This window comes from Panthera uncia, chromosome E3, assembly GCF_023721935.1.
Source record: "Panthera uncia isolate 11264 chromosome E3, Puncia_PCG_1.0, whole genome shotgun sequence".
NCBI lineage: Eukaryota > Metazoa > Chordata > Mammalia > Carnivora > Felidae > Panthera > Panthera uncia.
Window position 1 is genome coordinate 1548113 of NC_064815.1, and position 13613 is coordinate 1561725.

Sequence of the window (13613 nt, forward strand, 5' to 3'; positions counted from 1 at the left end):
TCTCATCTGAGAGGGCATGGAAGATCCTTGTCCTTTTCCCCATGGCTCACTCTATGCGTTTCTGCTGGCTGTTTCTGAATTATATCCTTTTGTGATAAGCCAGTGATCTAGTAAGTAAAAAGTGTCCCTTAGGTCTGTGAGCCACTCCAGCAAATTAATCAAACCCAAGAAGGGGGTCATGGGAATTTCTAATCTGTAGTCCCTTGTTCAAACCACAGGTGACCTCGTAGGCTTCATTAGCATCTGAATGAGGGAGGGCGGTCTTGTAGGATGGAGCCCTTAGCCTGTGGGGTCTGATGTTGCCTGTGGCTAGACAGTGTCAGAATTGAGTTGAATCCTAGGACACCCAGCTGGTATCTGAGAATTGCTTGGTGTGAGGAAAGGAAGCTGGTGCAGAATTTATACCAGAATCTATGTATAATGGAACTTTTCCAACTATTTGAAAAGCACACATCTTATTTTTTAATCTATTATTGGCTACTATTAGGTTTCTGAAGAACATCGTTTAAATTATAGGATGTATGATTCCTGTCCACAACTACATGTGTTTTAAGGTCTCTGTAGTCTCCCTTGCCTCAGAGGGTATGAGTCTCACTAGGTCAGGTACTTTGACCTGTCCCCTCTGTAGCTCCAGCACCAAGGAGAGAGCATGGCACACAGCACACTCTCAGTAACGTTTGTAAGTAAAAGAAGAGATTTCTTCATCAACTCTTCCTTTCTTCTCAGGCTTTGTAAACACGATCGGAGAGTCAAACCCAGATGGCTTTTATGTTATTATTTGCATATGATATAGCTTTTCTTTTAAGAGGTATTTTTGGCCTTTATGTGTAATTTCATGACCATACGTACAACTTACAAACGCCATCCAACATTTGACTACCTCTAATTCTACTTTTAGACACGGACATGTGTTCCCTCTTTGGAGGAAAAAAGCTTAGTCTTAGAAAGGAGAGCCATCCCAGGCTCCAAAAGGTCTACGAGAAGAGAGGTGTGAGGTGAAATTTTATTGAGATGATTCTGTGCTGAAGGAGTGATACCCACCTAGACCCCGAGTAGTTCAATGCAACGGGTATGAATTTTACACCTACTCCATGATGGATTTCATACCAAGAGCAGGTTTAATGTAGATGAATGAAACATGCACTCAACAAAGGTGACTTAGGTCCTTACTATGTGATAGGCACTGCGCTAAGCACTGGGGACATGACCATAGATTCACTTCATGACGTAAGATGCTCAAAGAACCCAACAGCACCTCCCATCCAGCTGCCACATGCAATTGAAATCACAGCTTCCTTTCCTTTTTTTTTTTTAAGCTGGTTTGCAGTCAATGAAACAAAAAAAATCATGGTCGGAAACAAGCCCCAGAAAATCCACAAAGTACCAAATGCCTTTCACTAAAAACTGCAGAAAGGATATTCTGAACCATGTCTTCAGGTGCATCATCTTGAAAGACAAATTACCAGTAATCCAGTTAAATTTTAAACAGCATTATCTAAATGAAAAATATCAAAGTGTGAGATACCCCAGCAAGAATAGCTCCAATTTCCTGCCTGGATGCTAAGTAAGGAATAGACTGTTTAATATCATCTTGATAACATTTTTATAGGTTCATGTTGGCCCATCAGATTGCAATTTGTCACCTGCTATCTAACAATTTTCTAATTCCTCATCATTTTACAGTGTAAAATAATAGACACAGAATTGCAAGGCTTTTTTTTTTTTAATAGAAAGGCAGAGTGAGAGTGAGGGGCTTTATTTCTACCAAATGATGTTTTTTCCTGGTTAGAATAAGAATGGTTGTCAATAATTCAAACACAATATGGTATTGAGCTCATTTCACTTGTTTCCTCTGAATTAATTTGCGGAAGATAACATAAAATGAATAAGAAAATCCCTAAAGCTCTCCTTCTCTCACCTCCTGCCCTGCCCTAAAGTTTGGGAAAGGGATATATAAGTGGATGTGTAGTACAAGAAGTTTGGGCATCGAAGTTAGAGGTTTTGGATTTGAATCCAAGCGCAGGCACTTGAAGCAATGTGACCTTGGGCAGCTACCCGATCTAAACGAGCTTCTTCCATCAGTGAAATCGGGGCCACGCTCCCCGTTCACAAGGTTCCTGGGGGTAACTGGGGGTAGGTGGTGGAGTCTCCTACAGAATGAGAAACACTGGAGGCCCACACTCAACTGTAGACTTGAGCATTGCCGTGTTGGCATAGTTCACTCCCTCCTCCCTGACACTCTTCCTGATCTGCCTTCTAGGACATCTTGCACCTGTCTTCCTGCCACCTTGCTCTACGTTCCCCCTCAGTTTCCTCTACTGCCTCCTCTCTCCACCCCTCCCTCCCCTGTTTCTGTTTGAGTGACTTAGCAGTCAGCCCCTGATTCTCCTCTCTTCTCCATCCATACTCACCTCTTAAAGATCTCATCTGGTCTCATGTAACACCATGTATATGCCAATAACTCAAATTTAGATCTCCAGCCTAGACCTGTCTTTCAAATGCCAGATTCACATCTGAAAGTCTATATCTCTCCCTGAAAGTCTAATTGACAGCTCAAACTCAACATATCCAACACTAAAACTCTGGAGCCTTCCTACAAATCCTTCTCCATCCACTGCCTTCCCCATCCATCTCCGCTGAGGGCAGCCTAGTTCCTTTTTTTTTTTTTTTTTTTAATGTTTATTTATTTTTGAGAGACACAGAGAGACAGAGCATGAGCAGGGGAGGGGGAGAGGCAGAGAGGGAGACACAGAATCGGAAGTGGTCTCCAGGCTCTGAGCTGTCAGCACAAAGCCCAACGTGGGGCTCGAACACATGAACTGTGAGATCATGACCTGAGCCGAAGTCCAGTGCTTAACCGACTGAGCCACCCAGGTGCCCTCAGCCTGGTCCTTTTAACCACTCAGAACCAAAACCTTAAAGGCATCCTTACTTGCTCTCTTATTCAAGTACCCCACATCCAGTCTAGCAGGAAATCCCATGGGCTCCTCCATCTTGTCAACTGAGAACTTGATGGACTAAGGGTCAGGTAGCTCTATAAAGAAGCCAGAAATTCAAAAGAAACTTTGCACAACATATTTGCTTGATTAACTCTGGTTCCTCAATCATATAACTTGTCTTTTGCTCACTGCTTTCGACTGTGATGAACACTGCATTAGCCAGCTGGAGTGTTTAACCATCATGTGCCTATTTTGATAAAGGACAGGAATTGTGCATCTGTTTCCTCCCAGTCATCAGCAAGTGGACGAAAAAGTTAGCTACTGGTGGACTGCACAGATGTTGACATCCGTTTCCTGGCCATTGTGGCCTTAGTGGTGTCACGACTGGTTTGGGAACGAGAGAGGTACCAGTCAAGGCACAGGGGCCGTATCTCTATTCCTTTTCATCTTCTGAAATGTCATCTTCTAATTGCTATTGGCTAAGAACCAAGGATACTCTCCTGGTAACAGATGATCACTTACTAGGAGAAAGAGCAGAAGAGATGTATCCTTTTATTCCAAGAGCTAAATATTTGCATGTGTGTGTGTGCGTGAGTCTATGTGTGAAGCTCTTGAAAACAACCTTCCAATTATGATATCTACTGACTTATACAAAATAATTTATGAAACTCTTTCACCTACGTGATTTCATTTGCTTCTTAGAGCTATCTGGAGATAAAGGCAGAACGGTTATTACTATCTCCATCTCATGTCTGATTCCCTTTACTCTGCTTTGCATTCTCTTTTCTACAGCATACATCACTTCTAACATAACACATAATGTGCTTGTTTTTCACATGGTTTGCATTTTTCTTTCTTCCACTAGAATAAGAGTAGAAATCTTTATTTACCTCACTCAGTACTATCAAATATCTGCAACGGTCCCCAAGCACATAGTAGGTCCTCAACAAATATTTGCTGAATGGATAGGAGTATGTCTGTCCAGCACACATCAATATCCATGTCCTCATCACCAGACTGTAACTTCCTCTGTGTCTCTGTCCTCTCTTCCTGCCGCATGGCATTCTTTTCCAAACATGCTTGCTGCCATCCTTTTTTTTTTTTTTTAATGTGTATTTATTTTGAGAGAGAAGGGGAAGGAGAGAGAATCCCAAGCAGGCTCTGTGCTGTCAGTGCAGAGCCTGGCATGGGGCTCGATCCCACGAACTGTGACATCATGACATGAGCCGAAATCTAGAGTCAGATGCTTAACCAACTGAGCCACCCAGGCAGTCCTGCCATTTTAATATCCAGATGTCAGTTAAAAGGCTTAGTGTTTCTGAATACATGATAAGTCAAGTACTACTCAGACAATGAAGGTTTGCATTCATTGCAATCAGTGCATCATTTCCCTATTTTCTTTTGGTTCTCAGGAAGCTTGGAACTGGATGTATTACTTAGCTCATCAATGCCATTTCTCTTTTATTCTGTGTGCCTGTGTGCTTTCCTTATAAACTCATCTCTTTTTTAAAAAGTAGGCATGAATATTAATGAGATAAGTTCAGATTAAAAACAGAGAAATTTCCTTAGACCAAACTGTGATGCCCAACACATAATCCTAAAAAAAAAAAAAACTTAAAAATTTACAGAATTCATAATACGTATCAGACTTACCATCCCTCTCTGTTCATCATACCTGACCCACTTCCCCCCAGTTTATGGGACTTACCGGACTCCTGAAGGTCCTGGGGTTTTAAGTAACAGGTCTAGATGTCAGGTAACATTTGAGACTTGATTGTGTGAAATAATCTTTTTAGACTTAAAGGGCCATGAGTGGGACAGGAGCTTACACTCTGGTAAATACAAGACCTTAAAAAGCCATCTAATCCACTGTTACCTCGTGCTGACCCACCCAGACACACATAGGTATACTCCCAACTAGAACATGTACACCTTCAGTATGTCCCTTTATCCTGGTTGCCCGAAGGAGGCACTTACCTTCAAATGATGCAGTGAATTGTAATGCATCCAGGTTGTACAACTCAGTGCTCGTTGAAAAGCCAAGATCTGGCAATGGCTGATGCGATGCCTACTGTCTCCCAGCCTTTGTTATGTAGATGAGTTTCCACTTTATTTTTGGTGTATCCGTTGAATCCTGAGTATTTTAATAGTTGTGAAGCTTCACTGAACTCAAGAAGAGCTTAAGATCCGAGATGTTAAATCGGCTTGGCAGTAATATCTAGCAGAAAATGAGGACCTCATTCCTAGTTCTTTTCCTCCCTAATAATGAGGAGCTGATTTTTACTATTAATGTGACTCTTACATGAGGAACTCTGCAGTGGTCCAGGGTAATTCATCCTTAATTAATGTGCCATCTTTTCAACCTGTCCCCATTTAATTATAAGAGCTGGTGAATATCGGACCCAAGGACTGGCTGGTGGTTGGAATAATAGAAGGAAAATATTAACTCTTGGCATTTATCAGGGTGGGAATTTTTTTCTCTTAGAAAATCTTAAGGATGCAAAAAGTTGTTTGCAAGTATTCAGAGTCCCGTGGGATACCTTCTACCTATACTCTGCTACTCTGATCACTGGCTTCTTAGAGACTTTTTATTAAGCATCCTCAGCCTTCATATTTTTATTTCTTTTATATGGGACCGTATGTGCATCACTTTTGAACCTTATACGGTAATCCTTTCTCATTTTATTTTTTCTTATTTTTAAATGTTTATTTATTTTTTGAGAGATAGAAAGAAACCGAGCGCAGCAGGAGAGAGGCAGAGAGAGAGAGGGAAACAGAATCCGAAGCAGGCTCCAGGCCCTGAACTGTCAGCACAGAGCCCAGTGCGGGGCTTGAACTCGCAAACTGCAAGGTCATGACCTGAGCCGAAATCAGACGCTTAACCAACTGAGCCACCCAAGCGCCCCTATCTTTTCTCATTTTAAAGGATTTTTTTAAAGTTGTAGTAAAATATGCATAACAGAATTTGCCACGTTAGCCATTTAAAAGTGTACCTTTCAGTGACAGTAAGCCTATTCATATTGTGTATGTGTATGACTGTCACCATCACCTGCCTCCAGAATGTTTTCATCCTCCCAAACTGAAGCTGTATCTGTTAAACAATAGCTCCTCGTTCCTATTTGCCTTTGCCCCTGGTAACCACTCTTGTGTTTTCTATCTCTATGAATTTGATGAGTCTAGGTATCTCGTAAAAGTAGAATCATTTAATATTTATCCTTTTACGGCTGGCTTATCTCACGTAGCATGAGGTCTTCAAGCTGTACCCATGTTGTAGAACGAGTGAGAATTTTACTCTGTTTCCACTGTGTGTGTGCATGTGTGTGTGTGTGTGTCGCATTTTGCTTACCCATCTTCTATCAATACATGTTTGGGTTATTCCCACCTTTCTGGTGATCATAAATAAGGCTGCTGTGGATTTAGTGTACAGATGTCTGTTCGAGTCCTGGCTTTCAGTTCTTCTGTGTGTGTACCTACAAGTGGAACCAATGGATCGTATGATCACGTCGTGTTTAATTGTTTGAGGCACTGTTTTCCACAGAAGCTGCACCATTTTGGACCCCCCACCAGAAGTGCCCCAGCCATTTCTCCACATCCTCCATGCTTAGTTTTTGTGTTATTTGTTAATAGCCATCCCAATGGGTGTGGAGTGTTATCTCTCTGTGGTTTCGATTTGCATTTATGTAAATAATGGATGATATTAAACACCTCTTCATGCATTTATCAGCCAGTTGTGTAACTTTTTTGGAGGAATGTCTATTCAAATCCTTGGCCAATTCTTTAAGCGGGTTCTTGTTGGGCTTGAGTTGTAGGAAGTTTACATTTTCTGACTATGGATACTTTGTCAGGTGGATGGTTTGCAAATTCCTCTTCCCATTCCTGGGGTTGCCTTTCCACAGTCAAGAGTGTCCTTTGAAGCACAGAGCTTTCTAGTTTTGATAAAGTCCTGTTCTTTCCTTACCTCTGCTTTTAGTATCACACCTGAAAAACCATTGCCAAATCCAGGGTCATGAAGCTTTTCTTCTGTCTTTTCTTCCGGGAGTTTTGTAGCTTTCCCCCCTCTTATATTTATTCCTTTCACCCATTTTGAGTTCATTTTTGCATATGACATAAGGTCACGCTCCAGCTGCATTCCCTTGCATGTGGATATCCAGTTTTCGCAGCATCGTTTGTTGAAAAAACTGCCCTTTCGTCCCCTTTGAATGGTCTTGGTGTCCTTGTCAAAAATCACTTGACCATATAGGCAAGGGTCATTTTAGAGTTTTAACATAACTTTTGGGAACATCCTGCCTCAGGAAGATCCATGGGCTTTGTGTTCAGAGAAACCTGGGTTTAAAGCCCTACTTTGCTACTTAGTTGCTAGACAAGCTTGGGTGAGGGATTCATCCTCCCAGAGATTAATTTTTCTCATCTGTAAAATGGGTACGGAAATGCCCGTGTCTTAGGGTTACTGTAAAGATTACATGAATTGAAGCATTTGGCATATGGTAAGTGCTTACTGAGTGATTGCTACAGTTACAGCCTTGCTAAGCTCTTATTTCCTGTTTGTATACCCAGTTGAACCAGTGTAGACTTGGGCAGGATGCCCTGCTTCAGTGTTACCATTCACACAGAAGAATACATCAACAGTCCGCACTGTTTACAAGATACCAGGACCCAGTTTTCCAGGAGGCATAGTTTATTAAAAGTTGCCAATCTTTTCCGTCTATAAACTGCTAAGTATGACTGGTGACTCCGACAGTTACAATTTGTCAACAACTGTTTCCAGTGTCTTTCCTTCATTTTAAGTGTTGCACGTTTCATTATGAATGGTGAGCTAAACATATCTATAACTTTGATAACTCAATTCACTTTGTTAGTAATGGCTTCCCCAGCAGTTATAACATAACAATAACCATGCTGAGGATAAATATTTCATAAAGAATCCATTGTTATTTATTTATCATTTATAACATGTGTTCCAAAAGCATTACAGAATATTTATTAAACATTTATGGATAATTTTATGCCACTACTAGCATGTGATATAAATACATTATTAATTCTCTTGAATTGTTGATGGATCGGGCTCAAAATAAAGCCAACTGGGGTTCTTGCCAATAAAGTGAAAGAAAAAGGGAGCAGTCTACTGTGTTTGAAACTTTCAGAGGCACGATCTTGTTCCCTCAGAAGGTTTATTTGTTAATTGTGGTTGGAGGTTCCAGAAACCTCTTAGCCATCCAGAACAAATGCATGCCGATGAGAAGGAGATTAAAGAAATCTCAGTTCTTGAGGCGGCCACTTCTTGGTCGCTGCTGCTTTGAAAACTGCCTACAATTGCACATTAAGCCCATCAGCTCAAATTCACTTCAGGCATTCTCGCTGTTTGGGGAACAGATTCCCTCAAAGCAGGAGTTAGGTATCAGGGCTGTTCTGCATTTCTTCTCTTTGACCTTGATCTCATCTCTGCAGCAGCTTCTGGAAACCCTCCCTTGTCTCTCTTATTAAGTAGCGATGCCAGAGTTGAAGCCTCCTTCCACCATTTCCCTGAAGTGAGGCTGTCCTCGCTTTATTTCTCAAGCTTTATTGAGATAGAACGGACATGCAACTAAGTTTAAGGTATAGGGTGTGATGATTTGATATACGTATAGACTGCAAAATGAGCACCACACAACAGTTCATTAACACATCCATCACTTCCCATAGCTGCCATTTTTTAAGATTTTAAAATTTATTTATTTTGAGAGAGAAAGAGAGGCAGCATGTGTGAGCAGCGTAGGGGCAGAGAGAGAGAGAGGCGGGGTGGGGGGAGAGAGAGAATCCCAAGCAGGCTTCATGCTGTCAGCACAGAGCCCCACGCGGGGCTCAAGCCCGTGAACCATGAGACTATGACCTGTACTGAAGCCAAGAGTCAGCTGCTTGACAGACTGAGCCATCCGAGTGCCCTCACATAGCTGCCTTTTGTGTGTGTGTGTGTGTGTGGTGAGAACTTTGAATATCTACTCTCTCATTAGCAAACTGCAAGTGTACAAGGCAATGTTAACTACAGTGGCCATGCAACGGTCGCATTGCATCCCCAGAGTGTATTCATTGTGTAACTGGAAGTTTGTACCCTTTGACCACCTCCACCCATCCCCCTCCCTACGTCTCACCCATGGCAAGCACTAATCTACCCTCTGTTTCTGTGACCTCAGTTTTGTTTTTGTTTTTGTTTTTTTAGATTCCACATATAAGTGAGCTCATACAGTCTTGGTCTCACTCTCGCTGACTTATTTCACTCAGTGCAATGCCCTCAAATTCCATCCATGCTGTTGCAAATGGCAGGATTTCCTTCTGTTCTGTGGCTGAATAACTTTCACTGGGTATATATACCAAGTTTTCGTCATCCATTCACCAGTTGGCAAGCACTGAGGCTGCTTCTGTCTTGGCTGTTGTGAAGAACGCTGTGATGGGGGCGCCTGGGTGGCTCAGTCGGTTAAGCGGCCGACTTCGGCTCAGGTCATGATCTCGCGGTCCGTGGGTTCGAGCCCCGCGTCAGGCTCTGTGCTGACAGCTCAGAGCCTGGAGCCTGTTTCGGATTCTGTGTCTCCCTCTATCTGACCCTCCCCCATTCATGCTCTGTCTCTCTCTGTCTCAAAAATAAATAAACGTTAAAAAAAATTAAAAAAAAAAAGAACGCTGTGATGAACACGGGGTGCAGATACCTCTTTGAGATAGTTATTTCATTTCCTTCAAACATAGACCCAGAAGTGGGATGTTCTGAGGAACCTCCATATTGCTTTTCGTAGTGGCTGAACCCATTCACATTCCCACCAACAGTGCACAGGGTTCCATTTTCTCTACAGTTTCACTGGTATCTATCTCTTGTCTTCTTGATGACAGCCATTCTAACAGGTGTAGGTGATAACTCATGATTTGTCAAAACCACATTTCCTGATGATGAGTGATGTCGGGCCCCTTTTTATGTACTCGTTGGCCATTTGTGTGTCTTCATTGTTGATGTTCTTTTAAATTGATCTTGCATTTCTGCTACCTTCCATTGGATTGGAGGGCTTGGGTGTGAGTTTGGTGCTATATAGACTGGGAATAAAACCATTATTCATTTTTTCTGATGCCTCTTTATCTGCTGCTGTGTTGGCGATCCCTCCTCCTCCTCCTCCTCCTTTTTCCTTCTTTTTCTTTCCCTCCTCCTCCTTCTTTTTCTTTCCCTTCTCCCCTTTCTTGCAACTATGCTCTCCCTCCTCTTGTTAAATGGGGAGATTTAGCTCTATAAAAAAGAGAAATGAGCCTTGGTAAGGTTTCCAAGGTCTTAGGCTAGCACAGGTGAACACATAGGAAGGAAGTATTGTTCTTCACTAGCTGGATGGGTAATGCAAAGAGCTTTGCTCTGTGACCTGTAAGAGAGCTGGTTAGACCTGTTGTATGGACTTGTTTAGGCTAATTTCTGACACCAGCTAATACTGACATTAGCCGGGCAGTTTTGACAAATAAAAACCAAAATGCCCAGCAGAGGCTGAAACGGACAGACACCCTCTGATCATGTTCACAGCCAAAGACCTGGCAGTGGTCATATGCGTACCAGATGGGAAACCTCCTATTTGTACTCAAGATTACTTTGCCACCTTAAAGACTTTAAATGCTGGGGTCAAAAGAATAATGTCAATGTGATTTTTCAGAGCAATGTTTGAAGATGAAATCAAATGTAGGGAGAGTTTCTCACAAGTCACAGAAAAGCATCTTCTGGGTACAGGAATCTGCACACCAACAGGTGCAATCTTCACATATGCCAGTTGGATCCCACACCACATAATTTTTTTTTTTAATATTTATTTATTGTTGAGAGACAGCACAAGCAGGGGAGGGGGACACAGAGGGAGACACAGAATCTGAAGTAGGCTCCAGGCTCTGAGCTGTCAGCACAGAGCCCAATGCGGGGCTTGAACTCACAAACCGTGAGATCATGACCTGAGCCAAAGTCGGGTGTTTGACTGGGCCACCCAGACACCCCATCCAGGCACCATATAATAAGCATCCTGCCATCAAGACTCAGCAGGCAGTGTGGAACATGGGTGCTAATGTCAAGAGTGCAGAAAGTTGATTAACTGTGTTCAGTTTTACGAGAAGATGGTGAATCCCCACTATGTGCTACATGTTGAAAACACAAAGACAAATGAGAAGGTCCTGTCTCCTCCGCAAGGAACTGGTTATCTAATCGATTTTTTTCAGTCTCCGGTATTTTATGGTAGATCCCAGGAACTCACAACTAAGATTTCAAACTTGAACAGCAATGTGAGTTGCTGGGAAGCCCAGACAAAGAACAGAAATCTGTCACTAAGCAGCCATCATTGGTCTCTCCAAAGCTAATCCTTAGATTAGTGTCCCCTTCATGGCTTAGCGGTTTTTTATATGTATTGCTTATATGGCATTTTATTTCAGGGCCTTGGTCACAGAACCTCGAATTAATTAAGATTTGGTTGGGGAGCCACTTAATTGCTTGTACTTAGGATGTGGAAATTCAAGGGACGGATGGAAATGACGAGGCAAGTTATACATAATGCATTCCCCATACCCCTCGCTGAGTGACCATTATACTGATGGGTGTTATTTAGTTTTTTTTTTTTTTTTAAATCAGCACACAGTGCCAAGAACCTGGCATTTTCAAATACTCATTAGTGCTATCCTCTGGGGCTTAAGATAGCAGTTATTAAGGAATGAAGTCTCGAGAGACAGAGTGAAACCACAGCGCCTAACAATGACAGAAGTTCAGGTGTATCAGCCCCTCATCACTTACGGAGGCATCGCATGGCTAAATTAGCTTTCAAAGTCTTACACCGAACATGCAAGGCCCACAAATGTCATGTGGTATATTCTCCGGAGGTTAAATTTAGGTTTTCCCTGGCTCCTGCTGACAATTTGAAAGAAAGGAAAATGTCAGTGGGTGTGGAGTTGAAGTTGAGGGTAGGAGGCTGCCAACGTGGAGCCCACTGAGGCTGACATGGAACGGTCTCTGGAAATCCAAGCCACGGAGCGCTTCGGCTCTCCCCCAGACTTACCCGGATCGCTCGTTAGGTCTCCAGTTTGCTTCAGTTGGCTTTCCTGGCTGGGGGTTCCAACTGCCCACTTGCCCTGCTGATAATGGGGTGTGTTTACATGCAGGCGAAAGTCTGCTGGCTGGCTTCAAAAGGGTAAGGTAAGAAAGAAATCCCTCTCGCCAGACCACAGGCATGGCAGCAGAGGATGTGTGTGCACTGACGCCATGACCTAAGGACTTTGGAATGGAAGACCACACACTGAGAAGACCTTCCAACCCTGCTGTCCTGACAACCTAAGCAACTCAGGTTGCTTACCTTCCAACCCTGCTGTCCTATGAAATGATCTCTAATTCAAACTGACTTCATGTTGAGATTTGAATTTAAGTGACTGTGGGAAGGAGCCCACCCCCTCCCGGAGCTAGGAGTTGGGGGAGTCTTGGCTGTGCACCCTGCAGAAAGAGATGTTAAGCTGTTTTCTTGTATCAGTTATTGGCTTCATCCACAGAAAAGCCAGGAATATGGGTGCTTAAATGTGGTAGATTTTTCCCCCTCTTTTATGTGAAAAGTAAAGTTTGGCTCTACAAATTAAAACCACAATGAGATACGACCTCACACCTGTCAGAATGGCTACCATTAACAACTCAGGCAACAACAGATGTTGGCGAGGATCTCTTTTGCGCTGCTGGTGGGAATGCAAGCTGGTACAGCCACTCTGGAAAACAGTATGGAGGTTCCTCAAAAAATTAAAAACAGAACTACCCTACGACCCAGCCACTGCATTACTAGGGATATAGGGATGCTATTTCGAAGGGGCACATGCACCCCCATGTTTATAGCAGCACTATTGACAATAGCCAAAGTATGGAAAGAGCTCAAAGGTCCATCGATGGATGAATGGATAAAGAAGATGTGGTGTATACACACACACACACACACACACACACACACACACACACATAATGGAGTATTACTCGGCAATCAAAAAGAACAAAATCTTGCCATTTGCAACTACGTCAATGGAACCAGAGGGTATTATGCTAAGTGAAATTAGTCAGAGAAAGACAAATATCATATGACTTCACTCATATGAGGACTTTAAGAGACAAAACAGATGAACATAAGGGAAGGGAAACAAAAATAATATCAAAACAGGGAGGGGGACAAAACATTAGAGACTCATAAATATGGAGAACAAACAGAGGGTTACTGGAGGGGCTGTGGGAGGGGGGATGGGCTAAATGCGTAAGGGGAATTAAGGAGGACACTTGCTGGGATGAGCACTGGGTTTTATATGTATGGGATGAATCACTGGATTCTGCTCCTGAAATCATTATTGCAGTATATGCTAACAAACTTGGATGTGAATTTAAAAGATGAAATAAAATAAAACAAAAAATAAAATAATAAAGTTTGGCTCATAGAAGCAGAGAGTAGAATCGTGGTTACCAGGGGTCAGGGGAGGGGGAAATGGGAAGATGTTGGTTATTCAGTTATGCAAAATTAGTTAAGTTCTGGAGATCTAATGTGCAGCAATGTAACTATAGTTGACAATACTACATTATGTATTTGAAATTGGCTAAAAGGGTAGATCTTGTGTTTTCTCATTTATTTTTAAAAGAAAAAGAAGAGAGGGAGGTGGGGGTGGAAGAGGAAGGAAAGGAAAGGA